Here is a 20,400-nt window from a genome sequence, read left to right on the forward strand (position 1 = left end):
TATTATGCTATCACAAATCATGAAAAATATTAACTTTTGGTTGAATAACTGCTTTGAAATGGGAATTTTTAAACGTAAATTCCGGACAATGGCCACTTGGCGCAACTCTCGCACTGAGACAGGCAGCAGAGACGCAACACAGACTCTGGGCAATTATGATTATTATATTTATAATATTTTAACATTTAAAATAGTCATTCTTTAATAAATCAACAATTATATATATATATATATATATATATATATATATATATATATATATATATATATATATATTTGTTGATTTATTTAAGTGACTATTTTAAATGTTAAAATATTATAAATATAACGTCAATATTTTAACATTTCAAATGGTCATTCTTTAATAAATCAACAATATTTTATATAAGGTTATATATGTTACTGTTAACTGTTGTATTACTATAACGTTAACTGAATTGATTGTGATGCTATTTCATAGCCAACTTTCCATAAAATCGAATGTTTATGATACTGTTAAAACAATGATATGATCTTTACACGTTAATGTTATTTAATAAAATGTCATACATCAAATGATTGTTTAGAAATTATTTTTATTCACAGTTTTAACAAACAGTTTATTTCAAAGGAAAATAAGAAAAGCCAGGGAAAATAAGAATGTCAGGCAGAAAAAAGCAGTATACTTTAGTAGTGCTCGAAAAGGCAGTTCAGGAAGTGATAGCAGGAGCTAGTTTGAGGCAGACCTCTAAAAAGTATGCCATTCCACACATCACCCTGCAGGACTACAAAAAAAAAAAAATACAGTCTGAACCCTCATCCTAATTCGGCCCTTACACCTGCAGAAGAAGATGCTCTCATCTCATTTATTTTCTGGATGGCAGACCACGGCTTCCCAGTCACAAGAGCTGTGGTGAAAGTGCTGGCTATTGGCATTATTAAAGAGAGTGGCAGAAGGGACAGTACCACTGTCAATCTGGAGAAGGGGCCAAGTGACGTCTGGTGGTCCAGATTTAAGGCCCGCCATCCAGAACTCACCTCCCGCACAGCCGACTCCCTGGAGAGTCCATGGAGCTACTCCAGAGGTCATTGAAGGGTTCTTCAAATTATACGGCCTTATACGTTCGCCACAGTTTAGAGGACAAACCCCATCTTGTCTTCAACTGTGACGAAACTGGCTTTGGGGACAAGCCAAGGTCCAGGGAGAAGGTGGTGTGCCAGACTGGGAGGAAGCATGTGTACCAGCAGCAGCAGACCACCAGGGAGGACATCACAGTGCACTGCTGCGTGAGTGGAGCTGGGGACAGCATCCCTCCCTTCATCATCTACCCTGGCTGCCAAGCAACGCATACAGGCTGGATGGGCCCTCCAACGCTCTCTATGGCATCCAGGAGAAGGGGTACATGGACTCTGAGCTGTTTCTCAAATGGCTCAGGCATTTTGTGCAGTATGCTCCGGAGGAAAGGCCAATAATTCTAATTATGGATCAACACGAGACGCATGTCTCAAGAGACGTAATACTGTACTGTAGGGTAAATAAAATTGAGATCCTCTGCCTCCCTGCCCACACCACACACATCCTACAGCCCCTAGACAATGCGGTCTTTAACCCCCTTAAGGCTGGTTTTTCCACCATGGCGTCCCGGATGGGTCTAGTGCGAGGGGATCTGGTGGTGGTGGTTCTTCCCTGCTAAAAGCAGTCTACCCCACTGCTGTCACTGCAGCAAACATAAAGACTGGGTTCCGGAAGGCAGGCATCTTCCCTCTGTCCAGGGGGGCTGTGGACACAACCCAGGTAATTTTAACATTAATACAATGATAGTTTATCCTCTAAGGTACTTGCATTTTTTTGTGGTGTGCTAATAAGTATTAAATATGCTGTATTGCCTTAGGTGGTGAGAGTGCTCCCATCTGTTGATGCCAGGCCATCCAGCACTCCCATCACTACCTCAGCCACGCCATCCACCACTCCATCAGCCACACCACCCATCACTCTTGTCACTCCATCCATCGCTCCCGTCACTCCCTCAGCCACGCCTTCCACTGCTCCCGTCACTCCCTCAGCCACGCCTTCCACTGCTCCCGTCACTCCCTCAGACACACCTGCCACTCTCACACACACATACGATCCCACTACTGACACACAGACATCAAACACTCCCTCCACCACTCCAACACCTTGCCCCACCTGCAAAAGGGGGGTTGAAAAAAATTACCTGGTAGCAGCGGGGGTGATTCCAGAAAGTCTCGCAAATGTCCTGATGACCCCAGCCTTGGACAGGAGGGACAAGGTGAGGCGTCGCCTTCCGCTGCCAGCCCGCGTCATCACGAGTGACGAGTATGTTCAGTTGCTGGAGCAGAAAGAAGCAGAGGAGAAAGAGAAGGAAGAAAAGAAGAGAAAGCGCAAAGAAAATATGGCAAAGAAGAGGGAGGGAAAAAAACAAGCGCAGGAGGCCAAAAGGCAGAAAAAACAAACACCACCTCCCATTGAGGAAGATGGGGAACACTGCGATGTATGCAGTAGGGTGGTCCCACCTGGGTCAGGAGATGGGGCCATTGATGAATGGGTGCAGTGTGACCTTTGTCATCTCTGGTTCCACATTGAATGCGCTGAGGTGGAGGAAGTGCCAGACGCTGAGTGGCTTTGCCATAAATGTTGTTTGTCCACATAACCTAACACACACACACATAATGTAAATCGTTTTAAGTAGTGCACACACACACACACACACAATTAACACATCCTACTGCTGATTTACTGACAATTTCTAATTTTACAACCAGTTTTAGTGTTTAATTTAAATGGTGCACACACACACACACACACACACACACGTACGTTACAGCACTCACACACGCACACAATATCCTTATCATTTTATCAGTTCACGGTTGCCCATTAATTGGTTATTTTCAATTATTAAACGTTTTAAACAAATGCAAATTGTTTACCCTCCTTCTTGTTCTTCAGACTAACCATCATGACTAACCATCGCGTGGTGGTCTAGCTTATTAGGCAGTAGGCAAATTAACTTAAGTTTTAACAAAAAGAAAAATGTACTCACCTTTCTTATAGATTTCAATAATATCCTCTTCTTTTAAAATAAATAAACAGCTCACAAATGATAATTTGAACGTCAAATTTTGCAGTTGAAATCTGAAATGCGCTCTGTACAGAACACCGTTGGCCGCCTGTACGGAACACCGTTAGCGTCTGTGAGCATCTGAACCCAGGTGGAAGAGGGACTAAACCCCACTTTTCTCAAATACTATTGGTCCAAAAGACATCAATCAAAGAATAGATCCTCCAATAGGAATTTCCCCTGAGAATGAGCACTCACACAAGCTTCTATGTCTCTCAGCAACAGAGGAGTGGCCGTTGGCGTGCGGTGAAAGGTGAAAAGTGTACGGAAGTCTATGGTTAGTCTATGTTACCTGCGGAGAAGACGTCGGAGATCAGTGTGGGTGCATGATTGGGTCTGTGAAAGCGCTATATAAATGCAGTATATTTACCATTTACCATGATATTCTCCAAGCCCGTCAGCAGCTTGGTGAATATCACTGGCTGGTGCAGGAGCTGCGGCTGGATGACAGCAGGTTCCAGCAATACTTCAGACTGGACAGGAACCAGTTTGACAACCTGCTGTCAAAATTGGGGCCGCGAATTGGAAGGCAAGATACCAACTATCGGCGTGCTATTAATGCGGCTAAGCGCCTTGCAATTTGTCTACGGTGAGTTCGAGATTTTTGTTCTTTAAGGTTTAATTAGTTTCTTTATATTTTTATAAGTATTTCGTTTTGTATTTTCAATGGGTTGGATATTGGATATTGTTTTCATTCTTAAATGCAATTTTCCAGTTGTGGACAAAGTAGTATTTAGATCCTTTACTTATCAATAATAATAATTAAATATGATTATTTACTTAATAAAGTAAAAAGTAGTTAAGTTATACCACACTGTAAAAAATACTCTGATACACGTTAAAGTCCTGCGTTAAAAATGTATAAAAGTATAATCCGGTCTAATCATTTCTACAAGAAGTATAATGTACAAACTTTGTACATTATACAAACAAGTATAATCGGGAAAATTGACATAAAGGAGTAAAAGTGAACTGTGACTATTATACCATTATATCATTCGATTATTATTACTGTCATGAACCGGGTTTTCCTCCCCTATCTCTCTGTCTCCCTCTCGTGGTTTGTTTTCTACTTGCATTTACACTTCTACTCATTACCCTCTCATTATTACTCCCAGCTGCTTCTTATATCCTCTGCTCATCTCTCTTTTCTCTCTCCACCTGTACGCCCTTCTCCCCTGATGAGACACGCTATTTCTGGTCTTCCTCTTCCCTTTGTTCTCCGCCAGATTATTGATTCATGTCACATACGTTACTGTTTGCTTACCTGCTGTCTTGTCGTGTCCTGTCTGGAACGTGTCGTTCTGCTAACCATCTCTACACAGCCTCCCGCTGACGTGAGTTTGCTGAGACCTGTTGTGCCCACTGGTTACCTGGACCCGCTCTCTGTACTCGCCGGTCTTCCCCGCTACTGGCAGTGCGCCAGCCTTCTCGTTTGCTTTTGAAGAGAAAGTTTCTGTTGACATTATCGCCTTGTTGGCTGCCTGTGTTCCCTTTTGTGGATTACCTGAGTTTATTAAAGAGACATTATCTGCCTTTGCGTTTGGGTCCTCTCTCTCTCCTTCTGAACTGTGACAGAATAATCTGGCCAACATGGACCCAGCGAAGGATGATGCTCTCCAGACCGCCCTCGAGATGCAGGGAGCCATGCTGGGCCGTCATGAGGATGATTTGGTCTCCGCCCGTCATGCCATGGAGGTTCTCGCTGCTCAGATGACCGACTTGACCCAGCAGTTTCACCACCTTCGCGCTGGAGCGCCTTCTCACAAGAATATCGACGCTCCAGAACCAAGAGTGAACAATCCTCCTTGCTATGCAGGTGAATGTCGTTCATTCCTAACGCAATGCGAGGTTGTGTTTTCTCTTCAGCCCTCGACATACAAGCAGGATCGCTCCCGCATCGCCTTTGTGGTCTCCCTCCTTACTGGCCGGGCACGGGAGTGGGGTACTGCCGTATGGAGCTCCGACGCCGACTGTTTAGACCGTTATGGGCTCTTCAAGGAGGAAATGTTAAGAGTTTTCGATCGCTCCGCGCACGGGGCTGAAGCGTCTCGCCTCCTCTCAACTCTCCGCCAAGGGAAGAGGTCTACAGCCGACTTTTCCATTGAGTTTCGCACTCTTGCAACCTCCTGCGACTGGAACGAGCCCGCGCTGGTGGCTCGCTTTCTCGAGGGTCTTAATGCCGACATCAAGGACGAGATCTTAGCCCGCGAGACCCCGCTCAACCTCGACCCACTCATCGACATGGCTATCCGCGTGGAGAAGCGTTTCGAACTTCGCCGCCGAGCCCGCCGCCTTGAAGGATCTCTGCTTTTCGCACCTGTCTCTCCATCTCCGTCCGCCACCAACCCAGAGGCGGAGCCGATGCAACTGGGCGGGTTAAGGATCTCCGCAGCGGAACGTCAGCGCCGGATTACTGGGCGCCTCTGTATGTACTGTGGTTCGTCTTCTCACTTCCTTTCTACCTGTCCGGTAAAAGCCAGAGCTCACCAGTAGAGAGAGGGTTACTGGTGAGCGCTTCAACTTTAGTCCCTCCGCCACGCACCCGCACTACTTTCCCTGTTCATCTTCGTTGGCCGGGCTCCGCTGTCTCCTGCCGGGCATTGATTGACTCTGGGGCTGAGGGAAGTTTCGTGGATGAGGCCTGGGCTCGTGAACAGGGCATTCCTCTCATTGATCTAGAGAGCTCTACCCCGGTTTATGCTCTTGACGGCAGCCCTCTCGCCAGGGTTCGCTGTGCCACGGTTCCGGTGAGTCTCACCGTCTCCGGTAACCATCGAGAGACTATTTCTTTTTTTATTTTTCATTCTCCCTATACTCCTGTTGTGTTAGGACATCCCTGGTTAGTCGAACATAATCCACAGATTAATTGGTTCAACAGCTCCATCCTCTCTTGGAATTTGCCTTGTCATGTGAAATGTTTAGTGTCTGCCCATCCTGCTGTGTCTTCTGTCCCTGTGTTTCAGGAGGAGCCCGGCGATTTGTCTGGCGTTCCGGAGGAGTACCATGATCTGCGGGCGGTCTTCAGTCGTTCCCGGGCCGCTTCTCTTCCTCCCCATCGATCTTATGACTGTGGAATCGATCTCTTGCCGGGTACCACTCCCCCGCGCGGGCGTTTGTACTCTCTCTCTGCGCCAGAACGCGAGGCACTTGAGAAGTATCTCTCTGATTCTTTAGATGCTGGTACTATTGTTCCCTCCTCCTCTCCTGCCGGCGCTGGTTTCTTTTTTGTTAAAAAGAAGGATGGTTCATTACGCCCCTGCATCGATTACCGAGGTTTGAATGACATAACAGTCAAGAACCGTTACCCCTTGCCTCTCATGTCATCCGCCTTTGAAATCCTGCAGGGAGCTAAGATCTTCACAAAGCTAGATCTCCGTAATGCATACCATCTAGTCCGGATAAAGGAGGGGCACGAGTGGAAGACCGCGTTCAATACCCCCTTAGGCCACTTCGAATATCGTGTTCTTCCTTTCGGGCTGGTCAACGCTCCGGCCGTTTTTCAAGCGTTAGTTAACGACGTCCTCAGAGACATGTTAAACATTTTCGTTTTTGTTTATCTTGATGATATCCTGATTTTCTCCCCCTCTCTCCAGGTACACACTCAGCATGTTCGCCAGGTTCTCCAGCGTCTCCTGGAGAACCGTTTGTTTGTAAAAGCGGAGAAGTGTACTTTTCATGCTAATTCCGTCACGTTCCTTGGTTCCGTAATTTCCGCTGAGGGCATCAGTATGGATCCCACCAAGGTTCGTGCCGTTACGGAATGGCCTCTGCCCGACTCGCGCGTCGCCCTACAACGTTTCCTGGGGTTCGCCAATTTTTATCGTCGGTTCATCCGTAATTTTAGTCAGATCGCCGCTCCTCTCACTGCCCTCACTTCTGCCAAGACGCGATTTTCTTGGTCCGATTCGGCACAGACTGCCTTTGATCGTCTAAAATCTTTTTTTTCATCCGCTCCTATTCTAATGACTCCAGACACTAACAGGCAATTCATCGTCGAGGTCGACGCTTCAGAGGTGGGCGTGGGAGCTATCCTCTCCCAGCGCTCATCTGCTGATGAGAAGGTCCATCCCTGCGCCTTTTTTTCTCACCGCTTGTCACCCGCAGAGCGCAACTATGACGTTGGCAATCGCGAGTTATTAGCCATCCGGTTGGCCCTCGGTGAATGGCGACACTGGTTAGAGGGTGCTTCTGTTCCGTTTATAGTCTGGACGGATCATAGAAATTTGGAGTACATTCGTTCTGCTAAGAGACTTAATGCACGTCAGGCTCGTTGGGCACTTTTCTTCGCACGTTTCGATTTCTCCATATCCTACCGACCTGGTTCTAAGAACCTAAAACCCGACGCTCTTTCTAGGCAGTTCGCTTCCCCAGAGGTTGCTTCCACCAAGGAGGAGATCCTTCCTCAGGGCATGGTGGTGGGAGCCGCGGTCTGGGGAATTGAACGGCTCGTTAAGCGCGCGCTCTCGCACTCCGTTACTCCCCGTCTTTGCCCCAGAGACCGTTTGTACGTTCCGCCTTCCGCGCGTCTCGCCGTAATTCAATGGGGGCACTCATCTAAATTGTTCGCTCACCCCGGTGTTCGAGGCACGATTGCCTCTATTCGATCTAGATTCTGGTGGCCCACTCGGGAGCGCGATATTCGGCGTTTTATCGCTTCTTGCACTGTCTGCGCTCAGACCAAGGCCAGCAATTCGCCTCCCGCTGGTCTTCTTCGACCCCTACCGTTACCGTCTCGACCGTGGTCACACGTCGCCTTAGATTTCATTACAGGTCTTCCCCCATCCGAGGGAAACACTGTAATCCTTACCGTCGTCGATCGCTTTTCTAAAGCCGCTCACTTTATCCCTCTTCTTAAGCTCCCATCCGCGAGGGAGACAGCCCAGATCGTTGTCGACAAGGTGTTTAAGATTCATGGTCTCCCCTCTGACATAGTCTCCGATAGGGGTCCTCAATTCTCGTCCTTGTTTTGGAGGGAGTTTTGTCGCCTTATCGGAGCCTCTGCCAGTCTCTCCTCCGGGTTTCACCCTCAAACCAATGGTCAGGCCGAGCGGGCCAATCAGAGTATTGGTCGCATCCTTCGCAGTCTTGCGTTCCGTAACCCCGCCTCTTGGTCCGAACAGCTTTCCTGGGCTGAGTACGCCCATAATTCCGCTCCATCCTCCGCTACCGGTTTGTCGCCGTTTCAGGGTTGCCTTGGTTACCAACCTCCGCTCTTTCCTTCGCAAGACTCCGAATCTAATGTACCTTCCGTCAGGGCTTTCATTCAGCGTGCTAGGCGTACCTGGAGAGGAGTTAGGACCGCTTTATGTAAGACTCGTTCCCGCACTCGACGGGCGGCTAATAGATGTCGAGTTAAGAGTCCCCGTTACACGGTCGGACAGAGGGTTTGGCTTTCCACCCTCAACCTTCCACTTCAGTTCATGTCTCGCAAATTGGCCCCTAAATTCATCGGTCCTTTTCGTATTCTCAAGGTGCTCAGTCCTGTCTCTGTCAAACTAAGGTTATCAGCTAATCTCCGACGCGTTCACCCTGTTTTTCACGTTTCTTGTATTAAACCCGTTGTGCGTGCGCCTCCCCGTCCTGTCTCTACGCCCGTGCGCGTTGAGGGCTCTCCCACCTACAGAGTCCGCAAGTTACTTGACGTTCGTCCTCGAGGGCGCGGTCATCAGTTCCTGGTCGATTGGGAGGGATACGGTCCTGAGGAGAGGAGCTGGGTTCCAGCTCGGGATATCCTGGACCGCTCGCTGATTGATGACTTCTACCGCGCTCGCCAGTCCTCCTCCTCGGGGGCGCCAGGAGGCGCTCTTTGAGGGGGGGGTACTGTCATGAACCGGGTTTTCCTCCCCTATCTCTCTGTCTCCCTCTCGTGGTTTGTTTTCTACTTGCATTTACACTTCTACTCATTACCCTCTCATTATTACTCCCAGCTGCTTCTTATATCCTCTGCTCATCTCTCTTTTCTCTCTCCACCTGTACGCCCTTCTCCCCTGATGAGACACGCTATTTCTGGTCTTCCTCTTCCCTTTGTTCTCCGCCAGATTATTGATTCATGTCACATACGTTACTGTTTGCTTACCTGCTGTCTTGTCGTGTCCTGTCTGGAACGTGTCGTTCTGCTAACCATCTCTACACAGCCTCCCGCTGACGTGAGTTTGCTGAGACCTGTTGTGCCCACTGGTTACCTGGACCCGCTCTCTGTACTTGCCGGTCTTCCCCGCTACTGGCAGTGCGCCAGCCTTCTCGTTTGCTTTTGAAGAGAAAGTTTCTGTTGACATTATCGCCTTGTTGGCTGCCTGTGTTCCCTTTTGTGGATTACCTGAGTTTATTAAAGAGACATTATCTGCCTTTGCGTTTGGGTCCTCTCTCTCTCCTTCTGAACTGTGACAATTACTCATGCATTAATGTAAAAACAGAATTTGATATAAATATATTTATAGAAAAAAAGTAAATGTATTTAGCTTCTTTTCACCACACATTTTTTTTGTTTGTTTGATCATTTTGCCTAAGTAATTATTATTATTTATTTATTTTTTCAGATTCTTGGCCACTGGAGACTCCTACCGCACCATAGCTTTTAGCTATCGTGTGGGATTGAGCACCTTGGCAGATATTGGGGGGGAGGTCGCAAGGGCAATATGGGATGCCTTGGTGCAGGAGGTCATGCCTGTCCCCACCACTGAGGACTGGCAAAGCATCGCCAATGTTCCTCCATCGGTGGAACTTTCCAAACTGCCTTGGGTCCATCTATGGCAAACATGTTTCCGGGTACTGCTTCCGGGTAGTGAATGTTGGCAGCTACGGGGGGGACAAGCGATGGTGGTGTGCTGGCTAACTCCACCTTTGGCCAGTTACTTCGAGATGGGACCCTTGGCCTGCCACAAGATGCTCTGCTGCCAGGTGCAGAGCATTTGGGACCACAGCCACACGTTTTTGTGGCTGATGAGGCCTTTCCACTCCGCTGGGACCTTATGCGGCCTTTCCCAGGACACAACCTCTCCGGCAGACAAAGGGTATATAACTACAGGCTGTCACGGGCAAGGCTGATTGTTGAGCCCAGCCCAGTGGCGGATGTACAGGCGAGTTATTGCGATCAGCCCTGCCAACGTGGACGCCTGTGTGAAGGCTACATGTGTCCTGCACAACTTCCTGAGGAGGTCCACTAACATCACCAGGACGCCCATACCATCTGCTGGAGACAGAGAAGCTGCTGGCCTACAGGAGGTCAGCCGAGTGGGCAGCAATAATGCCACACAGGAGTGCTTCCGTGTCCGGGAGACATTTATGGACTATTTCTCCACAGAGGGAGCTGTCCCCTGGCAACCTGTGGCATAAGCCATGCCTTTAAACGGCTCTTTTAAGAGCCACCAATTAAAAACACATTGAAGTTAATATTCATGGTGTCTCGATAAAAAAACAAACACATTTTAGTACATATTCATGGTGTTTCGATATTTTAAAAAACACATATCGGTTCATAAACATGGTTTCTCCATATTTTAAAAACACATTTTAGTTCATATTAATAGACAGAGCAAGACTGTAATTTGTAATAATATAAAACACACATAACCAGAAATGTTGACAATATTTTATTGCCTATTTTACTACACACATAATAAAGTTAAAAAAGAGAAAATTTTTTACATTTTAAAGTTTTAAACTTGAAAATACTTTCATACAGAACTGTTTTGTACTTTACAAGAACTAATACTTTCATACAATACTTTCATACAGAACCGTTTTGCACTTTTGAACTAATACTTTCAGAACACTGAGCACTTTTTTTAAACACTGTTAGAACAAGGGAGGACAAGGTGCAGCTGACAAGACTGCGAGGTAAATAAGCATACAATCACCCCCCACAGACTTGTCAGCTGCCCCCTGTTACTCTCACCCCAGTGTTCATCAACTTCAGCCTCCAGACATCTAGCCTCATACACAAGCATGTGTATTTTAAACTTCAGGTCCTGTCTGATCCTCACAGACAGCGACCTGAAGTCTTCCACGAGGCTTTGAAAAAAAAGGCTGTGGCTGCATTCCAAACCGCATACTTCCCTACTATTTAGTATGGGAAAAAGAGTAGGCGAGCGAAAAAGTATGTATGAATCCAAAAGAGTAGGCGAGAATTACCTGGGTGACGTACTAATTATCGCGAGATTCGGACTTAAGTGCGTTCCAATATGCCTACTTTCCTACTATATAGTAGGCGAAAACAGTACGTGAAGGAAGCAGTACGTTCGAAACATCAGTATTCATAAAAGAGTAGGCGAGGAGTTCCCGGATGGCTTACTGCTTCCAGACAGATTTTTGAGTGCTCAACCGGTGGATACTCTTCTATCCCAGGAGGCCACGCGAGGGGATACGTCATTATCAAACATCACGGAGATCAGCGACACGCGGGGTTTCAAATGTGAGTAAACACGGTTCCTTGTGTTAAAATTGCATGTGTTAAACTACTATAGAGTAAATGTTTTAACTGTTGAAGGTGTAAAGGAGTTAGACAGTATAGTATAGTTGTGATTTTGCTGTAAAACACGTTTTATTATGTATAACGTTAGCTCTAGCTGACAGGAGCTCCAGTAAGGACACGTAAGTTACGTCTCTAACGTGGATTTACATAAACCATAAACATCTTAAAGACGCTTATTTTAAACGTCTATTTACATCTGACAGGAACATATTTTATAAGTATTGCAGAAGAGCACATCACAACATGAAATATACATCTGAGTGATATGTGTGCTATTATGTAGAACATATCTATAAAGTAACTAAACATAAGTTATCTATTTTATTTGTCCATTAGTACTGTTGATAAATTGAGGAACATTTATGTTGGATAAAAAGTTAAAACAACCTCAACATGTAAAATGTAGTGTTGAGCTCATAAATCACAGAGGTTATGGGAGTCTTGTCTGGATGTTACAGGGACAGATGAACAGATGTGGGTTTATCCGGTGGAGAGAGGCTCATGAAGCTGAAGGCTGTCATCAAAGGCTTTGAGTGAGTATACTACAGAAATTAATAATAATTTAAATATTAAGTTGTAGTTTATTTTAATTATTGCAATTTCAAACAGAGCTATTACAGCACCTTTCTGATTCTTGATTTCTGTGGACCTGCAAGGAAAGATGATGGCGGCATTTGTGGAAAAAAAGCGTTCTTGTCTGCTAAATAATACTGAAATCAAATGACATTGTGCTGTTAAAACTACTGCTTTTGTGTTATGTTTGTGCATTTTTGTAGGATCTGAAATGTCAGCAGACTGGTGTGAGCACTGAGGATGAGGAGCACAGAGCTGAATCCTGGAGATCGTGCCATGGACGAGACCCTCCATCACTCCACCGGCCCTTATGAGACCCTCCATCACTCCACCGGCCCTTATTGCCTCAGATTGTGAAGCACAACACATCACGCAACAACCTCCGGCACTCCGGCACGGCTCACCTCTGGCGGTCCGCTGGTTCATCAGAATAAAGCCGCAGAATGGGAACCGCTGTGTTGAGATGGCAGTAGATGTGGTTCAGTGCCTGTAGCCTATATACATGATTGTAGTTTGAATAAAGCTTTGTTTCATGTGTTGACTTGCATTTGTTTATTGTGTGATGGTGACTTTCATTCATTCATTTACTCCTTTATTAATATTTATCATTGTTGTCAGTAAATCAAATATCATTATTTAATTAATTGTTTGAATGAAAATGTAGATATGTTCACAATATACACATCTAGAGTGTATTCATGCATAGCTATGTCATATGACATACATTACATTTTGTTTGTTTTATTGATTTTTTTCAGTAAAAAGTAATATAATTAAGTATCGGTCAGTATTTGTCACGGTAAGCCACTTTTGCTTGTGGATGAAAATGTTTGGATATAAAATAAAGAAATTAACAACATATTCAAGAGATGACAATTTTGGGATTTCGTAATAAAAATAAATAATATCGTTAAGGATAAAACGGTGGGTCACATAAGTAGGGTTAAATATAAGAACTTAAATCAACCCTAAATGTATTCTCAAAATAAATGGGCAGCAGTTTCTTTAAAAAGACCATAAAATGAGCAAGTTTAATCAATATCAAGATATTTACAGATAGATGAATTAAACGTGTCGTTCAAATCTTTTAAGTTGTTGCACTTGTGATAACGCGTCGTAGGTCACATGATAACGTCAACATGGCAGATGTCCGGTTCGCATTCATACTTAACGAGATTTGACTATAAAGTACCTACTCTTTTAGCGCTCGTTAAGTAAGTACTTATTGAAATTAAGTACCTACTCATTGAGTATGCGGTTTGGAATGCAGCCTGTCACTGTCCTCATTGGTGGTAGCTCTTCTACTAACAGCTTCCAAAGCTGTTAGCATGCGCTCATCGAAATTGGAGCTGTGGTGTGGTCTCTTTCTCCTCAATGAGGAGGGCTGAAGGCTGGTCTGGCCCTGGCTTACACCTGCCTGTCCCTGGCTTACACCTGCCTGTCCATAAAGGTTGGCCTGGCTCTGGCTTACACCTTCCTGTCTCTGGCTTACACCTTCCTATCCCTTGCTTCCACCTGCCTGGCTCTGGCTTCCACCTGCCTGTCTAAGAAGGCTGGACTGGCTCTGGCTTCCATCTGGCTGTCCCTGAAGGCTGGACTCACACTGCTGTCTGTGTGTGTGCATCTCCTCTACCTGATTGTGCCCGGCCATGGCATATTCTCTTTCCTCTGGGGTCAAGTCTTCCCCTACCATATTACTGCACGTTAACCTATCTTCTAGGAATGGGTTGAGGAAGCCCATGACCCCACTGTAGCACCATGGCCGGACACTGCTTGCGCCTGCTCCACTCCTATTCCTCTCTGCCTCCTTCCTCTTCTCCTTTCTAAACGTGTCTCTAAGAGACTTCCATTTTATTCCTGCACTCATCCGCTAGTGAAAAGACAATTAAAACTTTATTAAACATTTTGTAGATAGATATCACAGGGGGAACAGGTATAGTACACTTTTGTTATTCCTTGCAGAATTATTTTTAATAAAAAAAGAGACTGCTTTCATTTTAAAAAAAGTTGTACTTCAAAATTAGGTAACTATTATTATAACAGCTGATAATTACATCCAATGAAATTTGGCGGGCTAAAGTAGGCTATTGTACAGCATCAGTAAATTGCCATATCATAGTTGCACATTTAATTATGTAGAGACAAAAACTGATCTTGTAAAAATCGTAAAATTAACTTTACTGACTGATTTGCATAAACAACTGTTTTGCGTGATATGGCGCTAAAGTTATCATGCAATTCCCGCTTTTTTCTAGAAAATATATAATGTTAATGCCCATCAGCAACTCACCAGAAACACCAACAATTTCAGACAGGGACAAGTCATACAATAATGGGAAACCCGCAACATAAATAATTAACTTTTCCTCCATTTTGCTTAGGAACTAATGTGGTCGGAACCAAAGTTTACAGGATTGTGTTCTCTGGTATCCTCACAGGCGGAGAACTTCTACATTCCGATTGGTTGCCGCCGAACCGCGTTATAGCCAAGCGGCAACCTCCCTGTCTCTCTTTTGAAACCAACACGGAAGTGAATTAAACGGCAATTCATCGACTGGCCGCTTGAGGCTGGCTGCAGAAGTGAGTAAAATCTGTATCTCCCGCATGTTAAAATGCCCAACTTTACAGCAGAAAAAAACATGTTTACAGCCTGGTTCTCTCTGTGGCTTTATAGATACAGCTAATTTTGCCCTTCATAACAACTGTGAGGGGGGTGAATTTTTTTAGAACTCACCCGTTTAGTTGATTAATATTTAAAGTTCTGCAAAATTAAGGGTGTGTCCACTTTTGAGTGACAGGTGGATTACCGCTGATGTAAATGCTAGCCGGTTAGCCGTCACTTCACCTTAGCAAATTCCAGCTGCTGAACTTGCCATCTCTGCCGTGTTTGTTCTTTTTTTCGGGATTATTTCATATAATTTAATACACCCATTACTTCGCCCACGGCTTTGGATTCCGCCGTTATCGTCGAGTATCGTTCGAGAGAACAACCAGCGCTGTATTTCAGTTGTTTTCCTCTGTGAACATGCACTAATGGATGTCTGACAATTTCGTTGCTTTTGTGGAGTTTTCAGATTTAAAAACGTCTATAGATATAAAGGCTACACTCGTCCTGCGGTACCGTTGCTCTGGAACAGATTATAACATGCTAATGTACCGTCAGATGAAATCCTGCAGGTGTCTGTGTCTCTCCGTCCATGCAATAAATGCACATCCTTGAATGAGCGCGGATTTCTAGCACATTTACTTGAACTTCATAGGTAATATATCTATGTTTTGACTCATTTGGGAATTGAGATGCGGCCAAAATCAGAATTTAAAATGGACTGAATAACTTGACGAGCGATGCCGCGCTGAAGGACCATAGACTGTAATAAAAGAGTGACTGACATGTATGCACATAATCACGGTCACACTCACACACACTCTCGGAGTAATATTGTAAAGTTACTGCATAATACATTTTCAACTAGCAGAATAGCTGTACAGAATCACGATACACAGTCTCACTTGTAGCTATGTCTTTTAACTATTATAATATTTCGAAGGGCAAAAACAGGACCTTTTTAATTGGCATTCTGATTTTAATCATCAACTGTCAGTGTCACTTTAGCACGAGGCGCTGTGCAGTCGCAGACTTGGTACTGTCAGTAGCATATAGCATTAGCTCCCAAGCCTGCGCTAACCATGGAGCTAACTCCATAACGTCGCGCTAGGTGGGCGTGGTTTCAGATAGCCAGGCTCCTCAGCTCCGCCTCTTTGCCCATATTCTGTTATCCGGGAGTGACGAGCGGTGACGCGAGGCCAAGATGGCGACGGCCGGCTCCGCCCACTTTAGGCTTCAAAAATGCTCTTCAGAAACCTACGGGTGACGTCACGGACACTACGTCCATATTTTTTTACAGTCTATGGTTATAGCTTATTACCATAAAGTTGACTTGATTTCAACTCTTCTCGCCGTCCAAGACGCACCGCGCCGCCCTCGCCGCCGGCTCTCATTGAAAATTAATGGCTTCCGGCCACTTTGGTTACGCTCTCGCCACTGGCGAAAAAATATATATAAGATATTAAAAAATATTATAAGAAGGCCTGATTAAAGAGATGTGTTTTTAGTTTAGACTTGAAATTATTTATATTTCTAGCACGTCTTCTTCTGAAAGATTATTCCAGAGGCGAGGAGCGTAGCGGCTAAAAGCATCATCAACAAATCTTTTAGTTCTACTGTGTGGTACTGTTAACAGTAGAGAATCTGATGATCTGAGAGTCCTTACAGGTTCATGTACTGAAAGCATTTTTAAAAGATAGTCAGGAGCATGACCATACAATGCCTTATAAACTAGTAAAAGGTTTTTAAAATCAACACGAAAACTAACAGGTAACCAATGTAATGATTTTAGTATCGGTGTGAAGTGTTCTCTCTTCTTGGTCTTGGTCAATACTCGAGCAGCAGAGTTTTGTATTAGTTGTAGTTTATTAATTGTAGTCTTTGGTAGACCAGAAAGCAGGGTGTTACAATAGTCAAGCCTGCTAGTTATAAATGTATGCATTCATTTTTTCTGTATTGCTCAGAGAGAGAAATGGTCTTATTTTTGCAATATTCTTTAAATTATAGAATGCTATTTTAGTAGGATTACTTACATGCACTTTAAAATTTAAATCAGAGTCGAAGACAACACCTACATTTTTTGAAACTTTGCTTGGGTTTAATCCCAGGATATTTAGTTTAGGGGTCAGTTTTTCTCTGTGCTTTTGATCCAACTATCAAAACTTCTGTTTTGTCTTTATTAAGTTGTAGAAAATTATGCGACATCCAGTCATTTATGTCTTGGATGCATTTTGCAAGTGGATCATCAGGAGATACGGCTACATAAAACTGTGTGTCATCAGCATAACTGTGAAAAGAGATGCCATGTCTCCTGATGATACGACCGAGTGGTTACATATATGTTAAAAAGTAGTGGTCCTAAAATTGATCCCTGAGGAACTCCACACAGTACCTCATAATGTTCAGACAAAGAATTATTAATAGATACTACAGATGATCTTCCGCTAAGATATGATAAAGACCAGTTTAAAACGGTTCCACATACTCGCTTAATCTGTTTAAGAGAATCTGGTAATCCACTCTATCAAATGCAGCGTTCAAGTCAAGGAGGACCAGAACTGAAGGCCAATTTCTATCTAAGTTTATTCTTATGTCATTTACTACTTTAATAAGAGCGGCCTCTGTGCTATGATGTTTTCTGAAACCTGACTGAAGCATCTCTAATTTTGAGTGTGCATTTAAAAATGTTTAACTGATTAAAAACGATTTTTTCTAATATTTTATTTAAAAAGGTAAGATTTGAAATGGGTCTATAATCACTAGGAGTTAAGTTATCTGAATTCCATTTTTTTGTATACAGGTTTCAGTAGGGCCAATTTAAGAAAAATGCCAAGCTGTAGGGAATGATTTACTATCTCAAGGATATCATTAGATATTGAGTTAAAGATAGATTTAGGTAGGAATTGGATCAAGAGAACAAGTGGATGGTTTCAGTTCTGTCACTACCTTTCGTAGAGTCTCAAAATTAACCAAAGTAAACCTTTCCATTTGGACAGTATTTTGGGCGCTAGGCAAAGGAGGGAAAACAGTAATCTTGTTTTTGTTTACTGAGTAGATTGCTAATCTAATGTTTATAACTTTATCTCTGAAGTAGCTAGCAAACTCATCACATCTAGAACTTGGTAACTGTTACATGGATATTGAACTGCTGACTCTGAGTGTATTAATATTTTGTTATTTGAGTTCATAGGTGGAGTTAGGGGGTTTTCCCTGATTTGCGGAATGAGTGACATCATGGGAATTCCTGCACTTAAGCCGGCCTGGCGTTGAGGGCGCGGTCTCTCCCCGCTTCTCTTGCTCCTCATTCTTCGCCTCCGTTCCTGATTATTGTCAGCTGGGGTGGTTCGCCTGATGGCGAGAACGCTCATCGTCTCGTGTCAAATCTCCATGCTGAAGACTTCAATGATCGTGATCTGAGTTTATTTTATTATTTAAAGCCAGGTGGGTCATTCTTCAATTGGGGTGGCAAATGAAAGGCAGAAATTGTAAAAATGCTTGTTTGTTTTCTTTTAATAAAATGTATTGCTATGCATTTAAAATTAGTTTAATATTCTATATCAATCAAAACTGAAGCTTAATAACATTTAGATTTTTTAATAATTTGAATCAAACACAAGTGAAACAACCACTTATGTCTATGGTGTTACCAATATTTGAAGTAACATTTTGATTTGTTCTAAATAAACAGGCATATGCAACTTTAGGTAATAATTAATAAATAAATTACTTTAAGGACTCAGTTTCATTGATCATTTAAATATAATTTTTTGAAATAAATGTTTAATTGGTCATCTTGTCCCCTATGTGTGCCAAAGAAGAGTTTTATTTTTATTTTTTATTGTATATACATAAAAAGGCAGGAAAAATGGTCTTTGCTACCTTTATAGTCTTTCTTTAAAACCATTTTACAGTCTAAAACCATTAAATTATAAGATTAAATGGCTCTGAAGTAAAGAAATGTCGGATACGTTTTGAAGTAACACCACAGACGTAATATAACACCACAGACATATTGCATAAAAGGTTTAACAATTAAAAGTTTATTGAGCAAAATAATTAAATTAATCATGAGTAGGATTACAAGTAATTGCTCTGATAAAAGAACATTTAGAGAACATATTCAGTGAATAAATAATATATCCACAAACTTATTTAATAAAAAACAAACAAATCTGAACATCTTTAGTGAATAAATCATGTTTCCACAAACTCATTTAAAGGGGTCATGACATGAGAAACCAAATTTGCCTTGATCTTTTGGTATATAAGAGGTCTTTGTACCATTAAAACGTCCTGCAAGTTTCATAGCTTAAGACGAAGCCCATTATAAACGAATCATTTATTTAATCAAGCTCTAAATACAGCTCGTTCTGGATCCATGGTAAGAAGTGACGTCACGGTACGAAGTGACGTACCAGCGTTTGCATATAGACCGCCTCCAGCACAAGACAACTATGCTTTAAGCGCAAGACAACTACGCTCATTTCGTATCATCGTCGCGCGCTGCGGCTGCGCGCCTCACAAGTGTTCAGTCGACGGACAGTGAGTGGGTCTGTGTACAGGGAAATTGCGATGCCACGCAGATGTGCTGTTCCTGGCTGTGGACAAACAACATATTTGAATACGCTGCGAAAGATCCAGTCGTCAGGGGAAAAGGGATGCACTTTATTTTTTGCGGACGTCTCAGTCACGGCAGTATTAGTTTAATCGTTTGAAGGATGACTGTTTTGAGAACAAATCCCAAAATGATGCTGGCTTTGCCAGAAAACTGTTGCTCAAAGATAAGTCCGTGCCGACTATTCTGGGCTCAACAACCACGACGCAAACTGTAAGTAATGTATTTAAAACTTTAAACTACTTTTTAAATACGCCGAATCCGCAAACGTTCTGGCTGGGGTCGTTAATAATTGATGCATAGGCACTGACGTTAGCCAATCATAACAGTGGGCATTAACACTGAACTCTTAAAGGGGAAACACCCCCAAAACAGACTGTTTGAATCAGAGGATGAGAAACAGGGTGGGAAAAGGTCATAAATCACTACATTGTAAAAGTTTTTTGTAAAAAAAAACTATAGTAATACTATATTTGCACCTAAGGGAACATAATAATAAAATAAAAAAACCCATGTCATGACCCCTTTAACACAAAACATTCAAAACAGCTCACGGACTGGCCCTATTTATTGCAGTGTGCCTATAGGTGGTTTGGTTGTTATCAGTATCACCATTTTTTTGTTTTAGATTTCATTGTTCTTGAAGGTCTTCCCAAATGTCATGGATGATCTGAACAGACCTTTTGTTGACGGGTAGTGGCTCTGGAATTAAACAAATCACCTGATTTACACTTAATCACAACTTTACACTGACTTACACAAATCACACTTAATGGTGTGTCTGGTGGAGTCAAGGTGCCCTGTTGTGACTCTCTCTGCTTTCTTTCCCTGTATTCTGCCTTATATATTCTCCAGTTCTTCCTTACTGCTCTCTTCCCCCTCTCTGGGAGATCTCCTATTCTCAGTCTTGTTTTGCACTGAATGTTTTTTAGGTCTGCTGTTTCTTTTGAAGGAACTCTGCTCTTCGAACTGGGTCTGCATCTCTGCGCTGTCTATAAAGACGCTGTTAATC

The 20,400-nt window shown here is 43.5% G+C and overlaps 2 long non-coding RNA genes across 2 annotated transcripts; one reads left to right on the forward strand and one right to left on the reverse strand.

Annotated features, from left to right (window-relative positions):
- Window positions 1-1,149: 1,149 nt before the first annotated feature.
- Window positions 1,150-2,550, reverse strand: LOC307004387. The gene is made up of 3 exons (XR_013799022.1): window positions 2,083-2,550; window positions 1,867-2,049; window positions 1,150-1,757 (listed from the first exon to the last, which is right to left on the reverse strand). It is a non-coding gene; the product is annotated as an uncharacterized lncRNA (long non-coding RNA).
- An 8,611-nt stretch (window positions 2,551-11,161) lies between these two features.
- On the forward strand, window positions 11,162-13,444 carry LOC307004305. The gene is made up of 3 exons (XR_013799004.1): window positions 11,162-11,535; window positions 12,054-12,128; window positions 12,372-13,444. It is a non-coding gene; the product is annotated as an uncharacterized lncRNA (long non-coding RNA).
- Window positions 13,445-20,400: the final 6,956 nt, after the last annotated feature.

The sequence above is a fragment of the Phoxinus phoxinus genome, assembly GCF_949152265.1.
Source record: "Phoxinus phoxinus genome assembly, chromosome: 9".
Taxonomy (NCBI): Eukaryota; Metazoa; Chordata; class Actinopteri; order Cypriniformes; family Leuciscidae; genus Phoxinus; species Phoxinus phoxinus.